A 24,197-nucleotide genomic window follows, 5' to 3' on the forward strand; every position below is an offset into this window, starting at 1 on the left:
ATGCCAGCAAATGTAACTTAGTAACTAGAACTTTCCTTTAGAAAATTAAACATTTCTATTAATTCATTGCAATGTGCTTGTCAACCTTAAAACTTATTTTGCCCCTTGATAATCAAACAATTGCAGTAACTGTTTGATGTATTTAGGAAACTGTTCATATTTTTGGTTGTCTGTTTTACAGTCCAGGCAAGGAAATCTTAAGAGTTATTCTTAAATCTGTTTAACTTGAGACACATGACACTGAGTCCTTTGGTTTGGACAGTTTATCACTTCTATTAACTTTAAAATTCTATACACCATGAAACAGTTTTCCTCTTTCTGGCAGCATAATGATCTAAATAACCCTTAAAACTCTACCTATGATAAGATTTTTAAATAGCTGGTATAAAACAGAATGATGTTTTGCTGAACTGTAAAGAAACTGAGAAATATTAGGCTAAATATAAGTGAAATTAAGAAATCAAGGAGGAAGAGTGCTAAAGTCAACTTTCATTGTAAGGGTATTTTCCTAAATTCAGGAACCTTGCACCTCCATTCTGAGGACATCTTAGGGCACAGGAGAAGTGAAAGCCTAGAACCAACAGCATAGATCCTCATGCTGAACTAGAACGCCAAATACTTATCACCTCACAATAAAAGTAAATGATGAATTAGCCTGCGGTGTGGGAGATAAATGATCAATTAATTTCTGCCTGTCTTGAGCTTGATCAAATGTTAACAGTAGAAATATTCCCTGAAAATATGGAAATATAAGCTGGACCTGCATGAGTTTGCAGGTCAACTTGAAAATAGGAGATTCAGATCACTTCCATGACCTGACTAATCTTGAAATTCTCAGCAAATTTATTTTTAAATGGTTCTGAATTGAAAGTACTCCCAAGACTTCAAAAATTCTCCCAGATAAAGTCCCCCCGCAAATGATCTGTACATAAACATATATACACACATACACACAGCACAGCACAACAAATATATGAGTACATGTGACATGATAAGTGAAACCAGGAAGAAAAAATAGAATACATTAAAAACTAGGAAGACTTCATGTATTAGAGTTGCACAGACCAAAAGCACGTAAGTTCAATGTGTGTCAATGTCTTAAAAGTACAAGAAAAATCAAAAGGTTATGAAAGTTGTCCAAGTAGTTCTTAAAGCAACATTCTAAATATAAAAATTAAATGATTAAAATTTTAAAATTCACTGGAAGTGGCTAACCCGTAGATAACCAACTGAGATGATTAACCAGCAGTCAGACCAAGCTGAAGTGACAATAAGTGAACTTGAAAATAGAAGCAAAGGAAAAATCTAGAATACAGTCCGGAAATAAAAGACTTGGAGAATATGAAATGGAGATTACAGAATATGAAGGATCATGTAGAGATTAAAAAAAAATATATATCTAATCATAGTTCCAGAAACAGAAACACAAAAAGGATGAGGAAAAGAAATAATCAGCTATATTACAATAGACTTAGAATATCATCATTTTCTGTAACACTAATTACTAAGGAATGCAAGATATAGTCGTCAGCGGCTACCAACATCATGTCACACAAGGAGAGCCATCCAGTTACCACATGTCTCCTAAAGGAAGTATGCAACACTTCTGGCACAGAAGTTTTGGACACTTACTGCCAAAATCAAATCAAACCTCAAAATATAGCTTTGGTTTATAAGAAATACAGGGAAGACAAAGAAATGAAATTCTACATGTGGTTACATCAATAAATAAATCTGAAGGAAAAAAGAAAGAACAGGGATTATAGATGAAGAGATTTTAAAATATGTATCAACCAAATGCAAAGTATAGATCATATCTAGATCTAATTATGAAGGAAATATAAAAGAAGTTCATATATCATAAAAATTGGCACTATTTAGCAAAATTAAATATATCTTTTACCATTTCATGCAATAGCAATACTCTTTGTAGAAACATATACCAAAGACAAACTGGTGAACACACAAAAGGACTCATACCCAATACCGTTAATTGCAAGAATAACTTGAAAAAGCATAGCTTGGAAATAGCATAAATATTTGTCAATATTGGGATGGATGAATTAGTAGCATATTAACACAACAAAATCTGTCCAGTTATAAAAAGAATGAAGACATTTCTGTTACATGACCATAAAAAGTGATATCTAGAATATAGTATTAAAAATAATATAGTATTAAAAAGAACAGAAGGACAAAGGCACAGCATAGAGATTATCATCACTGATATTATAATAGCTTACGGTGACAGATGGCAGCTATGCTTGCAGTGAGCATAGCATAACAGACGGACTTGTCCAACATATAGATTTGAAGACCTGAAACTAATGTAACATTGTGTGTCAACTATACTTTAAAAAAAGTGTATAACATGCTACAATTTACCTAGGAAAGACATGACTAGATAACACATATATTTAATATATCACATGTACATATATTTAATACATGACATATTAAAATAAATGAGTAAACTATAAAACTGACAACAACTACGGTTATTGGGTGGAGATAACAGGACAGAAGTTAAACTTCTTTCAGTGTATTTTGCTTAGTATATTCAACTTTGGGATCATGCAGAATTAAAAAACAATCAATCTGTAAAACTTCAAAATAAAAGGAAACAAATGAACTTACATGTATATCCAGTTAGTGGCATAACTACACAGTGATTAAATACTTCAAGTTATTAAATCATGATAATTGACCAAAAAAAAAAACCCCTGCAAACAAATTTAAACAGTAATCATTTTCTTGGTGGAGGTGTTGGTATTATTATTCTGAGACTGCTGTGTGTATATTGTGGATAAAGCAAATGAGAAATTATGTGAGCTGTGATATGCTGATGTTATAATTCCTGGTATATATATGTTATATATACATTTGTATAAATATATATCCTATATAATTATATATAAATTATATATGTAACCATATAAAGGGATATATAAAACTATGTACTTTAGAAAACTATACATGGTTTATATGTATAAGTAAGATAAACATATGTCTTTATCTTAACTTTGTTGAATGAAAGAGCCTAGGAATAATGGCAACAACTTCCCATTCAAAGGAACTAGAAGTAAAAAATGGCACAATGTAAGCATCAGTAAAAATAATTTCAGTGCTGCCTTTTGGAGTATGCTAGTAATTATCTGCCTAATTTAAATTGTATTTTAGTGCCCTTTTTTTTTATCAGATATTCAAACTAATAATGTTATGGTCATTCCTACTTGGCAAATATGAGTACCATTTAAAGACAAATGAGTACAAATAATGAGTACCATTTAAGACAAGGTACTCATATTTGTAAAAATGTTTTTTCTCTTTAAACACAAGCAAAATTACAGTCATGGGCAAATTCATACCTGAATTAATAGATATAGTATTTGATTAGAATATTTATGGTATTATTATTGTTTTTATTGCTCAAAGAAGGGAATGGGTGTTTGGAGAAGATAATAGCCAAAATTAAGTGCTAATGTTAAAATCAGTCATGCCATCTTAGTCTTCCACAAAAATATCTTAATACCAGTCAACAACAAACATGTTTATATTTCTGACAACTATCTTTAAAGTGAGAAAAAGCTTTTACATCTCTCAAAATCTTCACCCTTAATGACAGCCAATAAATAATATGGTATACACCAGAAAAATATAGTTTTATTAATGACAATTATATTCAATTTTAAGAAATAAAATTATTTAAGCAAAGCTGCTGAAAAGTAACACTTTTATATGAGTTTTTTGTTAAGATAAATTTTATATAGGATTGTATGCAGCAAAAGTTTCTAGTCTCACTAATTTTTTTAAGTTCCAGTAGATACATTTATATAGAAATAGTACGGAAACGCGCCCGATCTCGTCTGATCTCGGAAGCTAAGCAGGGTCGGCCTGGTTAGTACTTGGATGGGAGAAATAGTACGGAAAAACTTGGGATACAGAAGATAATTTTGAAAACTTTTTTTTGGTTACATTTTATCTCTCTTTACCACATAGGAGTGAACTAACTTCTTGGATACTACAGGACATATCAAATTAACCTTCCCTTTCTCCCGGCTCCTCTCCAGTATTACTAGTATTTCACTCAACCTCATTCTTGTAACTTTTGGAGTGTAAATTGTTTACAGCTGTAGACATCCTCTAACACTGAAAGCAATGATCAGGTTCAAAATTTAAGGGAGAAAACTCAATCCAATTCCTTTGTCTTGACGTTCTTTTTCTAGTTGTAAACAGATCACTTCCAAAAACAAAAAATTGTATTACTCTGGAAGAAGTTGTTATAGCTAACGATATAGTTTTTGAATGTATGGTGATATTGATTCAGTCCTTTCCTTCACTTTGTAATTTTTCTTTTAGATTTCCACCTTTTATGGTCCATGCTCCAGGAATCAGAACTCTGTACATTCAATTGTCCTTTTCACTTACCAAAAAGCTTTAACCTCCCTTTTCCAGACTCATACCAGTTTGGTCTCTCTCTCTTAATTTTTTTTAATGTATTTTGCATCTCTTTTCTATTCCTTCTTTCAGAAATTTTCCTGTTAAACTATCAAGCTCTCTGGGAATGTACCAGCTAGTTCTCCCAAAGAAAATATTAAACCTACTCTTTTAATCAGTCTATTTAGAATGACCAAGAAAAATCTGGCTATACTCCCATGCTAACATTCCTTCTTTCCTTGGACTAGACAAGTATTTTAAATCTCAATTTCCAAATAAACATAAAATTAATATTTTGATTTAAATCATTTTCAAGAGACAGTATATCTCAACAAATAATAAATGACTTGCTAAATAGTTTTGTTTTATTTTACCAAATTAAGAACAAAACTACTCAGTTTCTTAGCTATTTAGATTTTGCCCAAGCCTGTAAAGTACAAATCAAAATGGAAAGTTGGCCATAATGCCTATGGAGAGAGCCAAACCAGACAATTCAGGTCAAAAAGTAAAATTTTTACCCATTGCTTAAATATTAGAAGTTATTCACAGCTGCATATAATTTGTACTTTACAAATTCTAAGAATATGGTGTTGAGTATGGTTTTGTCTTAATTATCTGGTTTGGCTGCTGATCCTGACCAGCTTTTCAGGCATATTTCAAACTTTGCACTTCACCTCGTGCTGGTAACAAAAAACCAGCAAAATAAATCTATATGAGTGAACAAATCTTCATGCTGTTGAATGATATAAATTGTGTACAAGGCTCCGGTGAACTATGACTTTGATAGTCAAGTCAATATGTTCAAATTTGCAGTCAAGAATTCTTGGAACTTTGGCTGACACCATCATAGAAGAATTTGGTTCTGCTCATTACATTTATTGTATATTGCTCCATCAATCTCTAACCTTGCAAATCAAAACAACTGCATGGTAAAACAATAACTCCACAACATCATAAAACAGAACAGACCTATGTACCTTAAGGGACTCTGATACGACGTTTAAGAAGTAAACATCTTGAGAACTCTTCTTTTTTTTTTTTAAGATTTTATTTATTTATTTGACAGAGAGAGAAAACACAAGTAGGCAGAGCAGCAGGCAGAGGGAGAGAGGGGGAAGCAGGCTCCCTGCTGAGCAGAGAGCCCAATGCGGAGCTTGATCCCAGAACCCTGAGATCATGACCTGAGCTGAAGACAGAGGCTTAACACACTGAGCCACCCCGGTGCCCCGAGAATTCTTATTTCAAAATGATATGTGTGATTACATTTCAGACTAAAAACTCATATGTGCAGAAATGTAAATTTTCCACTTTCTTATGATTTCAGTTCAACTTCTGGGTGACCTCAGTTTTGACCCCTATGTCCACTGAAGACAGAAGGCTCTGATTTTTCCCAATTCAAGGTAACGGTCACTTTCAAGTTGAAAATTTATTCTGTTGGTAGCTATCCAAATTTATTCATGGCCACATATCTACAGAGCCCCAAAGCCCAAACTCCTCTGACAATACCACGTTGTTTTGCAAAGAAAGTGCTCCCATCACCCCTGTTTTATGAGCTCGCCCCATATGACACAAGCATTTTTAAAAATATATTTAAGATTTCTCCAAGCCTCCTTCTCCTTTACTTTTTTATATGAGTTAGCTTCCAGGGAGCAAGAGGTAAAGAGGTGGTCATAAAGGGCATGTGATTTGCATTCATCTGGATGGAGAGGTGAACACCTAACCCCTGAACCATCTTTAATCATTGCTGTCCTGTGCACTGATATACTACATCAATGATGACTTTAGGTGTTTAGAAGTGGCTCCTGTCACAAGTATCATTAGTCCCATCCTGACTTGTCATACATTCTACCTTTTCTCATTCTGACTCAAGGTGTCTTCTAAAGACTTCTTCCCTTTACAAGGCTTGGGAACTCATGGCTACTTTGAAGACACCACCTTGGAGTATATCAAATTCTCTAAGACTAACTTCAGGCCCATTTGCCAAAACACCATCCCTCAGCAATTGATAATTTCAACAGGTATTATGTTTTCCCTCTTGCAATCTGGAAGGCCAACCACAAAATCCCCAGTCTGTGAATTCCCCAAATCTATCACTTTCTTACTTTGATTTCTTAACCTATCAGCACTGAATGCCAATTAGGTCCCTCCAGAACCATCCTTTCTAACCTACTGACTAAACTTTTCTTTCATTTGTGGTAAAACAATAAGTATTTTACAGTATCAAATATTTTTCCTTTGGTAGCATAGAACTATGTTCAGTACTCTGGGCTTGGTTATTAATTTTTAAAACTGTTTGTTTTTTGTTTTTTTTTTTTTTAAATCACAGAAAATCCTTTCTGCTTTCTACAAAGCCGCTCTTATGAACCGAAATATATTTGGTCTTCCAAATGTAATTACAACTTTTCATTTGAGAAAAACCTTACAAAGCTACATAGACTTTCTTATAAAAAAAAATTATCATCCATCCCTTTATAAGCAAGGTACACAGAAAGGAACTAATTCTGACTAACTAGTAGGGGAAATATTGGTGTGAAAGGAATTATAAAAGAGCTTCCAGGATTTTTTGGGCAGAATATGATCTAGTTCGGTTTTTGCAGCAGGTTGAATTATTAGCCACAATTCTCCCCTTCTCTAAAGTAATATTCATCCCCAACCCTGTGCTGGCCTCCTGGAGGCAGAGTACACTTCTCCAATTTCCTGTATTGGTCTTCACCATGCAACTTACTTTGTCCAATGGAATATGGGAAGAAGTAGCTAGCATTCTGCCAGTTCTAAGCCTAAGAAGTATGAATTCTTTTCTTGAGTTCTGTTACTGCCATGGAAAGGGCTCTCCCTAGGTAGCTGCTGCAACTGGAGGTTAGATCCCAGAATTACTCCTGTATCTTCCTCAGCCCAGGACCGGGGGGTGGGGGGTGTCCAAGCCCAGCCAGACCCGTACCTAGAAGCAGAAACTACAGCACAGCTTAGCCTGGACTGACTGACCCCCAGCTGATTTTGTGTTGAATGCCACTGAAATATCCTGCCATCTGTAAATCAGACAGCTACCATTTGGAATGGGGAAATATGGGAATTGTTTTCCTTGTATTGTATTGAATAGATTTAAAATTTTAAAAAATTGAGGAAATCATGTTTTTTAATGTGACTTTTTTCTCTCCTTTTGGCAAAATAATCAGACAGTTGTTCAAAGGAGTATTCAGAGGAACCACTATACTCAACTGGTCAAGTCTTCCATTGAATGCAGAAATGTTCTTTTGAAAATTCCAAGCAAGTTCCCATGGTCTTTGCTTTCAGCCTCCTAGTCCAAACTCTCACCTGTTCTTACCTGGACTAATGCAGTAGCCTCAAAACCCATGTTCTGAAACATCTACCATCTACCCCTTTCTAGTCTGTTCCTCATGCTAACAGGTTCGGTGCAAATATAACCTTATTGCTCCATGGCTCAAAATACGTCAATGCTTTCCCATTTGCTTTAGGAGAAAGATGAAACTGTTCAACATATTCTGTGGGGACCAGCATAATCTCTCCCCAGTCTACTTCTTCAGCCTCAACTCTTAATCTTAGCCATGTTCCACACACTGCAGACACAACAGCTCCTGTCAGTTCCTGAACAGAACTTGCCTCTTTTTGACTCACAGGCTTCACTTACCATTAGCCACAGTCTTCTTGCCTATTGACAGTGAGTTCCTCGATGCCATCCCTGGTGTCTGCATTCCAATGCTCACTCCTTAGTCTGGGTTTCTAGTGAAAAGAGTCTGAGACAAAAGTTTGGGGACAGTTAGGTTGTCTGGGGATAATTCTAGGAGCAAGCATAGGGGCACAGTGGTCATGGTGGGGGATAGGAGGTACTATGGACTAAATTCATCCCTCAAAAAATCATATGTGGAAGCCCTAACCCCCAGTGTAATAACATTTGGAAGTGGAGGTAATTGGATTTAGATGATGTCATGAAGATGGGACCCTTATGATGGGATTAGTAACCTTATAAGAAAGACACCAGGAACTTGCTTCCTCACTCTCTCTAACCTGTAAGGACATGGCAAGAAAGCGGCCATCTGCAAGCCACAATGAGGGTCCTCTCTGGGAAACTGAATCAGCCTGCACCTTTATTTATGCACTTTCCAGCCTCTAAGAACTGTGAAAACTAAATGCTTGCCTAAATTACTACTGAGCTGACTTATACAGGGTGCCATCAAATTTTTAATTATTGAAAATCTGGTAGGTTTTCAATATGAATATATTTATCAATATTCTCTTTTTGATTGGAGGTTTTATTTTTCTATTTTTAAAAAATGTTTATTTATTTATCTGAGAAAGCGAGAGAGAGAAAGAGAAAGCATGAGCGGGAAGAGGGGAAGAAGGAAAGAATCTCAAGCCGACTCCCTGTGCAGCTCAGCCCAGAGCTGGATGCAGGGCGATCCCATGATCCTGAGATCATGACCTGAGCCCAAATCAAGAGTCAGACACTTAACTAACTCAGCCACTCAGGTGCCCCTTGATTAGAGATTTTAATGCCTTATTTTAGAAATCCTACCTTGTGGTGCAGATACGTTATCTACCTACTAAAAGTTTCTTAGCCTGGCCTTTTTTTTTTTTTTTTTTTGGCTTTTTTATGAATGCCAGTAATCTATCTGGAATTTTTTTTTTTAAGCTGAGATAAGAGCCCGATTTCGTTTTTTCCCCTTAGTGAGTATTGAACTCACTCTGGTACCAAACCCAACAAATTCATTTATATACTGTTCTACAGCAATCTAGTTATAATGTAAGTCTTTTCAGGTTGTTCTCTTGTTTAAAAACCTTCAGTGGTTCTCCATTATTTATCAAGTAAAGTCCAAGCTCCTCAACATCTCACATAAAGTTGATTTTAGTGACAGCCACCACCATATTCTTCCAATAACTTATGCTCTAAAGACACTTAATTTCTTAATATCCCAAATGGAACACATATTTTTTTCTCAGTGACCTTATTGACTCATCTTCATTTCTAACATATAGTTTGTCTTGTGTATGGTATTCTCTGTGTGACATTAACACATCAAACTTTGTACACCTTCTGCCTTGGATTGTTCTCTCCCCAATCTACCATACCTTTCATCCACTTCTGTGTGTATGAAAAACATACTTACCAAGTCCATCTTTAAATTTTATCTAACTTCTCTTCACCCCAATTAAAGTTATGCCTTTTTAATCACCTCTATTACATGTTATGGTGTTATAATGAATTCTTTATGCACATTTCCCTTTTATGCTGAAAGCTACTTGAAAATGATAACACTCTATCTCATATATTCACTGTACACAAATACAATGAATATTAATTAAATTAAGCCAGAAATGAATGTTGATATACATAATCCTATTCACTGACCCTAAGAGTACAGATAATATGACATTTTTAGGCAGGAAAAATAAATTGCTGGAACATATTTACCTTGCATTTAATAAAAACACCAAGCCTCCCTTCATTGAACTTTTATGTTTTTTTGTTGGCTAAGTTCTTTCATTCATATTTTTATTTAGTAGTGACCTGCCAAATAATTTACAGTGTCCAAAGGAGAGTATTCAATAACAAAAGAGAATGTAACACCAAGAAGGTATTCAGTTTCCTGACTCTGGATAAGAGACAGAGAATAATGCCATGATTGTGCATGTTTAGGGATAGGGAAACTACCTTAAGTGATCTTTGCTAGCTGTTCTTCCTTTCTAGAAAAGGGAGCATGAGTTGGTGAGACCAAAAGTGAAGTCTCTAGTTGAATAACCTCTGTAAAAAGCGGTCATCAGGGGAACAACTACTGTCCCTATGATAGTAAAACCCATCTTTGCTGGCTTAAGAATAGTCCTTGAAGCAAGAAATTGGGCCCATTGCACAAAATCAACAACTTCATTCTTTAAAGTCTTTCTTCTCAGATTATAAATCACTGGAGAAGAGCGCGGTGAGGACCATGTTGCTTCCGAACATCCTGCTCACCGGTACACCAGGGGTTGGAAAAACCACGCTAGGCAAAGAACTTGCATCAAGATCAGGACTGAAATACATTAATGTGGGTGATTTAGCTCGGGAAGGGCAGTTATATGATGGCTATGATGAAGAGTATGAATGCCCCATTTTAGATGAAGATAGAGGGTTATAATGAAAAGAAACTAAAAGACAATATTCAGTGTGAAATTTTTCAAGTTCTTTATGAAGAAGCATTAGCATCGTACAAGGAAGAAATAGTACATCAACTGCCCAGCAATAAACCAGAAGATCTAGAAGATAATATCAATCAGATATTGAAGTGGATTGAGCAGTGGATAAAGGATCATAGCTCCTGACTTACAAAACTGGCCACTTTATAACCGCTCTTGTTATATCCCTGCCATAATGAATAAATTGTCCAGTTATCAGTAAAACTTCTTTATTAAGATTGTGCTGCAGGTCTAGTAGATGGATAATCTAAAGGTTTATGTTTGGGCTTTTTTCTTCCATGAGAAAGCAAAACATTCTCAAGTATAGTATATATAATATCATTAAGGATTTAGAGTAAAAACTGTCATCTTAAATGCTTCACCTGCTAAAGAATAAATAAATCTGACCAAAGGGGTAGCTATCTTCTAAGCTGATTGCAAAAGAAAACAAAGATGATCCCTTAAAATAAAAATTAAGACTAAGGATAAAAAAAATAAATAAATAAATAAATAAATAAATAAATAAATAAATAAATCACTGGAGAAGCCCAACAAAGTATGGATTTGTAATGCTATCACTGTGATCATTACTTATAAAAATTAGCCTGATAGTTTAAATTGCATATTGATAATTAGCAAATTACAAAAAGATTCAGAAAGATGTCAATCTCCCAAAATCAGTGCTTATATAAGTACCCCAATTTTAATTTTGGTTTGTTATTAAAATTATAAACAAGTACAATAATGACAACTTGAAATCTCAAATATAATTCTCAACTCAATATACTAGGATAGGGGAGGAAGAAAGATGGTGGAGGAGTAGCAGACTGAAATGACATCAGATCCCAGGAGTTCAGCTAAATAGCTATCAACCATTCCAAACATACAAACTCAACAGGAGAGAGAAGAGAAGAGCAGCAATTCTAGGAAGAGAAAATCATCCACTTTCTGGAAGGTAGGATGTGTGGAGAAGTGAATCCGAAACGACAGGAAGATAGACCATGAGGGGAGGGACCAGGCTCCCAGCAAGCGGTGGAGCAGTGGAGCACAAAGTCCGAACTTTTAGAAGACTGCTCCACTGAGGGACATCACTCCAGAGGCTAAGCGGGGGTGGAGCCTTTGCAAGGCCACTGTGGTCTCAGGTCCCGCAGGGTCACAGAAAGACTGGGGGTGTCTGAGTGTGGCAGAGCTGCCACGTATCCAAGTGGGGAAGCCAGGTGCAGAAACAGAGCCCAAGAGTTAGCTCTCAGCTCAGGGTAACCTTAAACTGTGATCCAAGGCACAGTCGGGACACTGCTCTTCAAGCAGGGACCCCACAAGTGGAGAGACCCCTTCCTTCCTCCTCCAGGAGGAGCGGCAGGAATCTGCTGGGTTTGAAGACTCCAAACGGGGCTCTGGGCCAGAGATAGAAATGCTTGGTCACAGGCAGGGTGAGCGCGGAGTACAGCTGGAGACCAGGGAGATGAGAGGGACGGACTGCTTTTCTCTGAGGATGCACTGAGGAGTGGGGCCCTGAGCTCTCAGCTCCTCCGGGCTGGAGATTGGGAGGCCACCATTTTCATTCCCGTCCTCCAAAGCTATATGGAAAGCGTTCAGGGAACAAAAGCTACCTTGAGGGAACCCAAGAAGATTACTGAGCCTGGCCCCTGGCAAGGGTGGTGCAATTCTGCCTCTGGCAAAGACATTTGAGAATCACTGCAAAGTCCCCTCCCACAGAAGATCAGCAAGAACATCCAGCCAAGACCAAGTTCGCCGATCAACAAGAATTGCAGAACTCCAGAGCTAGGGGAAAGCAACATATAGAATGCATGGCTTTTTCCCCATGATCCTTTCTAGCAAAGTTAAATTAAAAAAATTTTTTTTCTTATTCTATTTTTTTAAACTTTTCCTCTTTTAACGTTTTTAAACTGGTTTATCTTAACAATACCATTTAAAAAAATCTTTTTAAATCTTCATTGTTACAGTCATATTTTATCCCTTCATTGTATTTAACCTTATTTTTCATATACATAATAGGGTTTTTTTTTCTTTTAAAATTTTGGGATACAATTTCTTCTAACAGATCAAAATATATCCTAAATCTAGCACATGGCTTTGTTTTAGTCTCCAGCCTGATCACATTCTTTCCTCTTTTTTTTTCCTATTCCTTTTTACAACCACCTTTTCAATTCCTTTTTAAGAAACATTTAAGAATTTAAAAAAGAATTAATACCTACTCTCCTGAAACTGTTTAGAAAACAGAAATGGAAGGGAAACTTCCAAACTCATTTTATGAGGCCACCATTACCTAGATCCCCAAACTAGACAAAGACCCCATCAAAAAGGAGAATTACAGACCAATATCCTTGATGAACAGGGATGCAAAACTTCTTATCAAAATACTAGCCAATAGGATCCAACAGTACATTAAAAGGATGATTCACCACAACCAAGTGGGATTTATTTCTAGGCTGCAAGGTTAGTTCAACATCCACAAATCAATCAATGTGATAAAATAATTAATAAAAGAAAGAACAAGAACCATATGATACTTTCAATAGATGCTGAAAAAGCATTTGACAAAGTACAGCATCCTTTCTTGATCAAAACTCTTCAAAGTGGGGGCACCTGGGTGGCTCAGTGGGTTAAAGCCTCTGCCTTCGGCTCAGGTCATGATCCCAGGGTCCTGGGATCGAGCCCCACATCAGACTCTCTGTTCAGCAGGGAGCCTGCTTCCTCTTCTCTCTCTCTCTGCCTGCCTCTCTGCCTACTTGTAATCTCTGTCTGTTGAATAAAATAAATAAAATCTTAAAAAAAAAAAAAACTCTTCAAAGTGTAGGGATACCCATCTATGAAAAGCCATCTATGAAAACTGACAGCAAATATCATTCTCAATGGGGAAAAACTGAGAGCCTTTCCCCTAAGATCAGGAACACGGCAGGGATGTCCACTATCCCCACTGCTATCCAGCATAGTACTAGGAATCCTAGCCTCAGCAATCAGACAACAAAAGGAAATTAAGGGCATCCGAATCAGCAAAGAAGAAGCCAAACTACCACTCTTTGCAGATGATATGTTACTTTATGTGGAAAACCCAAAAGACACCATTCCAAAAGGGCTAGAACTCATACAGGAATTCAGTAAAGTGTCAGGATCTAAAATCAATGCACAGAAACCAGTTGCATTTCTGTAAACCAACAGCAATACAGAAGAAAGATAAATTAAGGAGTTGATCCCATTTACATCTGTACCCAAAACTGTAAGATACCTAGGAATAAACCTAACCAAAGAGGCAAAGAATCTGTACTCAGAAAACTATAAAGTACTCATGAAAGAAATTGAGGAAGACACAAAGAAATGGACAAATGCTCCATGCTCATGAATTGGAAGATCAAATATTGTGAAAATGTCTATGCTACCTAAAGCAACCTACACATTTAATGCAATCCCTATCAAAATACTATCAATTTTTTTCAAAGAAATGGAACAAATAATCCTAAAATTTATATGGAACCAGAAAATACCCCAAATAGCCAGAGGAATGTTGAAAAAGAACACCAACGTTGGTGGCATCACAATTCCAGACCTCAAGCTCTATTACAAAGCTGTCATCATCAAGACAGGATGGTACTGGCACAAAAACAGACACATAGATCAATGGGACAGAATAGAGAACCCAGAAATAGACCCTCAACTCTATGGTCAACTAATCTTCAGCAAAGCCGGAAAGAATGTCCAATGGCAAAAAGACAGTTTCTTCAACAAATGGTGTTGGGAAAATTGGAAAGCCACATATAGAAGAATGAAACTGGACCATTTCCTTATACCACACACAAAAATAGACTCAAAATGGAAGAAAGACCTCAATGTGAGACAGGAATCCATCAAAATCCTTGAGGAGAACATAGGCAGCTACCTTTTCAACCTCAGCCGCAGCAACTTCCTCCTAGAAACATCACCAAAGGTGATGTTTGGGAAGCAAATGCAAAAATGAACTATTGGGACTTCATCAAGATCAAAAGCTTTTGCACAGCAAAGGAAACAGTCAACAAAACCAAAAGACAACTGACAGAATGGGAGAAGATATTTGCAAATGACATATCAGATAAAGGGCTAGTGTCCAAAATCTATAAAGAACTTATCAAACTCAACACCCAAAGAACAAATAATCTAATCAAGCAGTAGGAAGAAGACACAAACAGGTATTTCTGCAAAGAAGAAATCCAGGTGGCCAACAGACACATGAAAAAGTTCTCAACATCACTTGGCATCAGGGAAATACAAATCAAAACCACAATGCAATACCACCTCATAGCAGTCAGAATGGCTAAAATTAACAAGTCAGGAAACGACAGATGTTGGAGAGAATACGGAGAAAGGGGAACCCTCCTACACTGTTGGTGGAAATGCTAGCTGGTGCAGCCACTCTGGAAAACAGCATGGAAGTTCCTCAAAAAGCTGAAAATAGAGCTACCCTAATGGCCCAGTTATCACACTACTGGGTATTTACCCTAAAGATACAAAGGTAGTGATCTGAAGGGACACATGCACCCAAATGTTTTTAGTGGCAATGTCCACAATAGCCAAGTTATGGAAAGAACCTAGATGTCCATCAGCAGATGAATGGATGAAGAAGATGTGGTATATATACACGGTGGAATACTATGCAGCCATCAAAAAAACCAAAATCTTGCCATTTACAACAATGTGGATGGAACTAGAGGGTATTATGCCGAGCAAAATAAGTCAAGCAGAGAAAGACAATTATCATATGATCTCTCTGATATGAGGAATTTGAGAGACAGGGCCAGGGGATTGGGGGGTAGGGAAGGAAAAAAATGGAACAAGGTGGGATGGGGAGGGAGACAAACCATAAGACACTCTTAATCTCACAAAACAAACTGAGGGTTGCTGGTGAGGGGGAGGAAGAGGGTGGTTGGGTTATGGACATTGGGGAGGGTATATGATATGGTGAGTGCTGTGAAATGTGTAAGCCTGACGATTCACAGACCTGTACCCCTGGGGCAAATAATACATTATATGTTAATAAAAATAATTATTTTTTTTAAAAAGGTCTGAAGGTGAAAAAAATATATACTAGATTAAAGATGTTTGCATATCTTTTATTGTAATTAATTTCTTTACAAAAATGTATTTTGTGAAAAAAAATTTGAGTACATTTAACATTAATTTTGCTCATTTTGTTGAAAATTTTAAATGACTGTAAACAACTATTGCTATTACCTTATTCTTTGAAAATCTTATACAAAGATTAGAAGGACCTTTTCAAAGCCTTACTATAATCTTTTAATACGTTAATACAACATTGTGAATGTATCCAATGTCACTGAATTGTACATTTGAAAATGGTTAAAATGGTGAACTTAATGACATGCGTATTTTCCCATGATAAAAAAATTACATTCTGTTCCTTGGTGATGGATTACTCTTTTTAATTCTTCTGTAAATGCTGCTATAATGGTTTAATAATTCTCCCTTCTCACTTCTAGAAGTTCAAGCACTCATTATTCCATGCTTCATACTTCCTTGATTTTCCTTCAGGTTTTTCAATTCTTAGGACTATGTGTACATGGTTCTGAGTTCACTAATGCTTTTTTCAACTGCATCTAATCTGCTATCTGATCTGTTCACTGAGTTTTTATCTCAATAGGTGCTTAATTTTCATTTTTAAAGTTCTATCTGAATGTTCTTCTTCAAACTTATCTGTACAGATCCCTCACTGTATAAGTACAGTTTTAAATGCATCCTTTATTACTTTAAATACTTTATATGCATTTTTCTTGTATTAGGTATATGACAGTTCCAACACCTAGAGTTCTCTTGTAATTAAATCTGTATTTCTTGTTACTGTTTAATGCATGACTTATGCCATTGATTTCTCTGCCTAGCTCCTGTTAACTGTCATGGCCTTCACCAAGGACACACTTAGTGGAAAGGACACCTGGGAGTTGTGTGTATATGTGTGTGTACACATGTGTGTGTGTGCATGTGTATGTATGTGTTTCCAGCACACAGTACCCCAAAACAACAAAAAAGGAATTCTAGGGACGCCTGGGTGGCTCAGTTGCTTAAGCAGCTGCCTTCGGCTCAGGTCATGATCCCAGCGTCCTGGGATCGAGTCCCACATCGGGCTCCTTGCTTGGCGGGGAGCCTGCTTCTCCCTCTGCCTCTGCCTGCCATTCTGTCTGCCTGTGCTCGCTCGCTCTCCTCTCTCTCTGACAAATAAATAAAATCTTAAAAAAAAAAAAAAAAAAAAAAAAAGGAATTCTATTAGTAAGGAAGAAGATAATTGTCTCTGCCACAATGTTCCTGAAAAACTCCACACTACTTAAGGTTTCTGAATACCTACATATGTCCTTCAACCACCTGGAGTATAATTCTCCACATGCTTCATATGGGTAAGTCCCACTTCAACCTCCCAGGTCCATCACAGGCGTATCCTCCAGAAAGCCTTTCCTGGCGCTCCATCCACTCCTCCAAAGTACTGCTGAGCACCTCATACCTACTTTTATAAAAAAAAAACTTGTTTGTTTTTTTTTAAAGATTTATTTCCTTGAATAATTTTGGTTTTTTGTATTCTAACTCCCTCACTAAACCATAGAATCCCTGAACACGTATACTGTCTTTTTCTCCTGATTCATGGCCCTATCTCATGTTAGATACTGAATAAATGTTCACTGAGTAAAAGACTGAATACAGTGAAAATCTGGAAAGCTGAAAAATGAATTTTTCTACTGGTATCTTTGATAATCATGTTATATATCTTCCCCTCTCCCTTCCCCTTTCTCCATTCTACCTGCTCTGTGCCCCAGGAAACTGAAATTTATGGGCTACATCAAACTCACTTGCTCTCTGGCTTGCTGTTGGGGTCATTCAATGACAAACATGGGCTGAAGATGGGAAGCCAGACCCCACTTTGTCCCCAATTTCCACCGTCAGAGTTACCACGTGTTGGCTATATGACCTTCCACCAATGACCACAGCTCCTTTCATGAAGTCTTCTCCACTAAGCTATTTTTCTTTAGTTTCTGTGTAAGCTCTCCCCTTCCTCCATCTAAACCATGACTGGGAATGCCACTCCACTGCGGCCCACCCCAGAATCTCACATTATCTCTTCTTTGGGACATTATACTGATAGGTCCCCCAATAATGGGTCCGTGATCAAAGGAGCAAGATTGATACAAAGCGAAGGTCAAGCAAAGCTTTATTTCGCACCAAGCGAACCAACCGGTCAGGGCCAAAGAGGCGACCCCTCCCAGCCTCATAGCCTAACTTTTATAGAGCAAAGGCCATGTGGTTGAGCCTGGCCACACACAGGTGGCCAATGAGATTGTAACACACAGAGAAAGCTGCACAGTCATGCTAGGTGCCACACGGGTGGCCAATTGAATTTCAATTTACCCTAGTAGATATTTGAACTAGCCTATCACCTTGGTCAGAATTGGCGCCCAAAAGGCAGGGCCACTCTCCTTGGTAGCTAGGGCTAGCACGCCCCACTGATTGGATGTCTCCACCTGGCCTGACTCGCCCTTGTATCTGGGCTTTGCTACCTGGGACTGGTTTCCCAGATTTGCTTTTAAGTAAGTTCCTCTGGGAGGGGCAGGGTCAATCTAAGTTTACTGCATAAACAACAAAATGGCTCCCTCTGGCTAAGTAGGCCCTTACAATACCTTGCCAAAACCTTTGCAACATTCCCTTTAAATTCTTCAAATTGTCCAATTTGAAGACTGCTGGCACTTGACCGACAACAATAATTTGACACTGCAAAACTGACTGTGGTGGGGGGGGGGGAATCTAGCATAGCTTATGAAAGACAACACAATCCATGAATAATTTTTAAAATGTAGTAAATAAAATTTAAATAAAATATTCAAAACAACAAGGACATTATACTAAGTGACAAAAGCCTGTCACAGGAGGACAAGTACTGCAGGATCCTACTAAGTAGGAGGTATCTAAAATAGTATCTATGAGGTATCTAAAAATAGTCAAACTCAGAGAAGCAAAGAATAGAATGGCAGTTTCCAGGGGGTGGGAGCTGGGAGAACTGGGGAGCTGGTGTTCAATGGATATAGTTGTAGTTATGCAAGATGAATAACTCTATAGATCTGTTGTACAACGTAATGACCAGAGTTGGCAATACAGTATTGTGCACTCCAAAATGTGTTAAGAGGTCAGATCGCATCTTAAGTGTCCTTACCCACAGATGAAGAAACAAACAAAGGCGGGGGTTGGGAGGGTGTGGTACAGAGAAAGACACAAGGACACTGGGAGGTAAGGATATGTCTATTACTCTAATCATGGTGTGGGTATAATGGGCCTTTGGATATGTGCAAACTCATCAAATTGTGCACATTAAATATGTTCAGTTCTTTTTAATACATCAATTATTCCTCAGCAAAGCCAACGTAAGTTATTTAACATTTAACTTTAAGGGAGAACCAAATACAACAGTAACTGGTTATTTTTTTTTTTTATAATTTTTTTTTTAATTTTTTTTCAGCATAACAGTATTCATTATTTTTGCAAAACACCCAGTGCTCCAAGCAATCCGTGCCCTCTACAATACCCACCACCTGGTGCCCCCAACCTCCCACCCCCCACCCCTTCAAAATTCTCAGATCGTTTTTCGGAGTCCATAGTCTCTCATGGTTCACCTCCCCTTCCAATTTCCCTCAACTCCCTTCTCCTCTCCATCTCCCCTTGTCCTCCATGCTATTTGTTATGCTCCACAAATAAGTGAAACCATATGATAATTGACTCTCTCTCCTTGACTTATTTCACTCAGCATAATCTCTTCCAGTCCCGTCCATGTTGCTACAAAACTTGGGGATTCATCCTTTCTTTCTTTTTTTTTTTTTTTTTTACAGCTTTATAAACATATATTTTTATCCCCAGGGGTACAGGTCTGCGAATCGCCAGGTTTACACACTTCACAACACTCACCATAGCACATACCCTCCCCGATATCCATAACCCCACCCCCTCTCCCAACCCCCTACCCCCATCAACCCTCAGTTTGTTTTGTGAGATTAAGAGTCACTTATGGTTTGTCTCCCTCCCAATCCCATCTTGTTTCATTTACTCTTCTCCTACCCCCCTCGACCCCCCATGTTGCATCTCCTCTCCCTCATATCAGGGAGATCATATGATAGTTGTCTTTCTCCGATTGACTTATTTCGCTAAGCATGATACCCTCTAGTTCCATCCACGTCGTCGCAAATGGCAAGATTTCATTTCTTTTGATGGCTGCATAGTATTCCATTGTGTATATATACCACATCTTCTTTATCCATTCGTCTGTAGATGGACATCTAGGTTCTTTCCATAGTTTGGCTATTGTAGACATTGCTGCTATAAACATTCGGGTGCATGTGCCCCTTCGGATCACTATGTTTGTATCTTTAGGGTAAATACCCAGCAGTGCAATTGCAGGGTCATAGGGTAGTTCTATTTTCAACATTTTGAGGAACCTCCATGCTGTTTTCCAGAGTGGTTGCACCAGCTTGCATTCCCACCAACAGTGTAGGAGGGTTCCCCTTTCTCAGCATCCTCACCAGCATCTGTCATTTCCTGACTTGTTAATTTTAGCCATTCTGACTGGTGTGAGGTGATATCTCATGGTGGTTTTGATTTGTATTTCCCTGATGCCGAGTGATATGGAGCACTTTTTCATGTGTCTGTTGGCCATCTGGATGTCTTCTTTGCAGAAATGTCTGTTCATGTCCTCTGCCCATTTCTTGATTGGATTATTTGTTCTTTGAGTGTTGAGTTTGCTAAGTTCTTTATAGATTTTGGACACTAGCCCTTTATCTGATATGTCATTTGCAAATATCTTCTCCCATTCTGTCAGTTGTCTTTTGGTTTTGTTCACTGTTTCCTTTGCTGTGCAAAAGCTTTTGATCTTGATAAAATCCCAAAAGTTCATTTTTGCCCTTGCTTCCCTTGCCTTTGGTGATGTTCCTAGGAAGATGTTGCTGCGGCTGACGTCGAAGAGGTTGCTGCCTGTGTTCTCCTCGAGGATTTTGATGGATTCCTTTCTCACATTGAGATCCTTCATCCATTTTGAGTCTATTTTCGTGTGTGGTGTAAGGAAATGATCCAATTTCATTTTTCTGCATGTGGCTGTCCAATTTTCCCAACACCATTTATTGAAGAGGCTGTCTTTTTTCCATTGGACATTCTTTCCTGCTTTGTCGAAGATGAGTTGACCATAGAGTTGAGGGTCCATTTCTGGGCTCTCTATTCTGTTCCATTGATCTATGTGTCTGTTTTTGTGCCACTACCATGCTGTCTTGATGATGACAGCTTTGTAATAGAGCTTGAAGTCCGGAATTGTGATGCCACCAACTTTGGCTTTCTTTTTCAATATTCCTTTGGCTATTCGAGGTCTTTTCTGGTTCCATATAAATTTTAGGATTATTTGTTCCATTTCTTTGAAAAAATTGGATGGTACTTTGATAGGAATTGCATTAAATGTATAGATTGCTTTAGGTAGCATAGACATTTTCACAATATTTATTCTTCCAATCCAGGAGCATGGAACATTTTTCCATTTCTTTGTGTCTTCCTCAATTTCTTTCATGAGTACTTTATAGTTTTCTGAGTATAGATTCTTAGTCTCTTTGGTTAGGTTTATTCCTAGGTATCTTATAGTTTTGGGTGCAATTGTAAATGGGATGGACTCCTTAATTTCTCTTTCTTCTGTCTTGTTGTTGGTGTAGAGAAATGCAACTGATTTCTGTGCATTGATTTTATATCCTGACACTTTACTGAATTCCTGTACAAATTCTAGCAGTTTTGGAGTGGAGTCTTTTGGGTTTTCCACATACAGTATCATATCATCTGCAAAGAGTGATAGTTTGACTTCTTCTTTGCCGATTTGGATGCCTTTAATTTCCTTTTGTTGTCTGATTGCTGAGGCTAGGACTTCTAGTACTATGTTGAATAGCAGTGGTGATAACGGACATCCCTGCCGTGTTCCTGACCTTAGCGGAAAAGCTTTCAGTTTTTCTCCATTGAGAATGATATCTGCGGTGGGTTTTTCATAGATGGCTTTGATAATATTGAGGTATGTGCCGTCTATCCCTACAGTTTGAAGAGTTTTGATCAGGAAGGGATGCTGTACTTTGTCAAATGCTTTTTCAGCATCTATGGAGAGTATCATATGGTTCTTATTCTTTCTTTTATTAATGTGTTGTATCACATTGATTGATTTGCGGATGTTGAACCAGCCTTGCAGCCCTGGAATAAATCCCACTTGGTCGTGGTGAATAATCCTTTTAACGTACTGTTGAATCCTATTGGCTAGTATTTTGGCGAGAATTTTTGCATCTGTGTTCATCAAGGATATTGGCCTGTAGTTCTCTTTTTTGTTGGGATCCTTGTCTGGTTTTGGGATCAAGGTGATGCTGGCCTCATAAAATGAGTTTGGAAGTTTTCCTTCTATTGCTATTTTTTGGAACAGTTTCAGGAGAATAGGAATTAGTTCTTCTTTAAATGTTTGGTAGAATTCCCCCGGGAAGCCGTCTGGCCCTGGGCTTTTGTTTGTTTGGAGATTTTTGATGACTGTTTCAATCTCCTTACTGGTTATGGGTCTGTTCAGGCTTTCTATTTCTTCCTGGTTCAGTTGTGGTAGTTTATATGTCTCTAGGAATGCATCCATTTCTTCCAGATTGTCAAATTTGTTGGCGTAGAGTTGCTCATAGTATGTTCTTATAATTGTCTGTATTTCTTTGGTGTTCGTTGTGATCTCTCCTCTTTCATTCATGATTTTATTTATTTGGGTCCTCTCTCTTTTCTTTTTGATAAGTCTGGCCAGGGGTTTATCAATCTTATTAATTCTTTCAAAGAACCAGCTCCTAGTTTCGTTGATTTGTTCTATTGTTTTTTTTGTTTCTATTTCATTGATTTCTGCTCTGATCTTTATGATTTCTCTTCTCCTGCTGGGTTTAGGGTTTCTTTCTTGTTCTTTCTCCAGCTCCTTTAGGTGTAGGGTTAGGTTGTGTACCTGAGACCTTTCTTGTTTCTTGAGAAAGGCTTGTACCGCTATATATTTTCCTCTCAGGACTGCCTTTGTTGTGACCCACAGATTCTGAACTGTTGTGTTTTCATTATCATTTGTTTCCATAAATTTTTTCAATTCTTCTTTGATTTCCTGGTTGACCCATTCATTCTTTAGAAGGATGCTGTTTAGTCTCCATGTATTTGGGTTCTTTCCAAATTTCCTCTTGTTATTGAGTTCTAGCTTTAGAGCATTGTGGTCTGAAAATATGCAGGGAATGATCCCAATCTTTTGATACCGGTTGAGACTTGATTTAGGACCAAGAATGTGATCTATTCTGGAGAACGTTCCATGTGCACTAGAGAAGAATGTGTATTCTGTTGCTTTGGGATGAAATGTTCTGAATATATCTGTGATGTCCATCTGGTCCAGTGTGTCATTTAAGGCCTTGATTTCCTTGTTGATCTTTTGCTTGGATGATCTGTCCATTTCAGTGAGGGGAGTGTTAAAATCCCCTACTATTATTGTATTCTTGTCGATGTGTTTCTTTGATTTTGTTATTAATTGGTTTATATAGTTGGCTGCTCCCACGTTAGGGGCATAGATATTTAAAATTGTTAGATCTTCTTGTTGGACAGTTCCTTTGAGTATGATATAGTGTCCTTCCTCATCTCTTATTATAATCTTTGGCTTAAAATCTAATTGATCTGATATAAGGATTGCCACTCCTGCTTTCTTCTGATGTCCATTATCATGGTAAATTCTTTTCCACCCCCTCACTTTAAACCTGGAGGTGTCTTCGGGTGTAAGATGAGTTTCTTGTAGGCAACATATAGATGGTTTTTGTTTTTTTATCCATTCTGATACCCGGTGTCTTTTGATTGGGGCATTTAGCCCATTAACATTCAGGGTAAGTATTGAGAGATATGAATTTAGTGCCATTGTATTGCCTGTAAGGTGACTGTTATTGTATATTGTCTCTGTTTCTTTCTGATCTACTACTTTTAGGGTCTCTCTTTGCTTAGAGGACCCCTTTCAATATTTCCTGTAGAGCTGGTTTGGTATTTGCAAATTCTTTCAGTTTTTGTTTGTCCTGGAAGCTTTTAATCTCTCCTTCTATTTTCAATGATAGCCTAGCTGGATATAGTATTCTTGGCTGCATGTTTTTCTCATTTAGTACTCTGAATATATCATGCCAGCTCTTTCTGGCCTGCCAGGTCTCTGTGGATAAGTCTGCTGCCAATCTAATATTTTTACCATTGTACGTTACAGACTTCTTTTCCCGGGCTGCTTTCAGGATCTTTTCTTTGTCACTAAGACTTGTCAATTTTACTATTAGGTAACGGGGTGTAGACCTATTCTTATTGATTTTGAGGGGGGTTCTCTGAACCTCCTGGATTTTGATGCTTGTTCCCTTTGCCATATTGGGGAAATTCTCTCCAATAATTCTCTCCAATATACCTTCTGCTCCCCTCTCTGTTTCCTCTTCTTCTGGAATCCCAATTATTCTAATGTTGTTTCGTCTTATGGTGTCACTTATCTCTCGAATTCTCCCCTCGTGGTCCAGTAGCTGTTTGTCCCTCTTTTGCTC

At 37.6% G+C, this 24,197-nt stretch overlaps 1 protein-coding gene and 1 pseudogene across 1 annotated transcript in view; one reads left to right on the forward strand and one right to left on the reverse strand.

Annotated features, from left to right (window-relative positions):
• Positions 1–24,197, reverse strand: part of CCDC102B (coiled-coil domain containing 102B) — a 203,624-nt gene that overhangs the window by 156,756 nt on the left and 22,671 nt on the right. The gene's annotated exons all lie outside the window — the stretch shown is intronic.
• LOC125081834 (adenylate kinase isoenzyme 6-like) lies at positions 10,368–11,088 on the forward strand (annotated as a pseudogene).

The sequence above is a fragment of the Lutra lutra genome, chromosome 12, assembly GCF_902655055.1.
Source record: "Lutra lutra chromosome 12, mLutLut1.2, whole genome shotgun sequence".
NCBI lineage: Eukaryota > Metazoa > Chordata > Mammalia > Carnivora > Mustelidae > Lutra > Lutra lutra.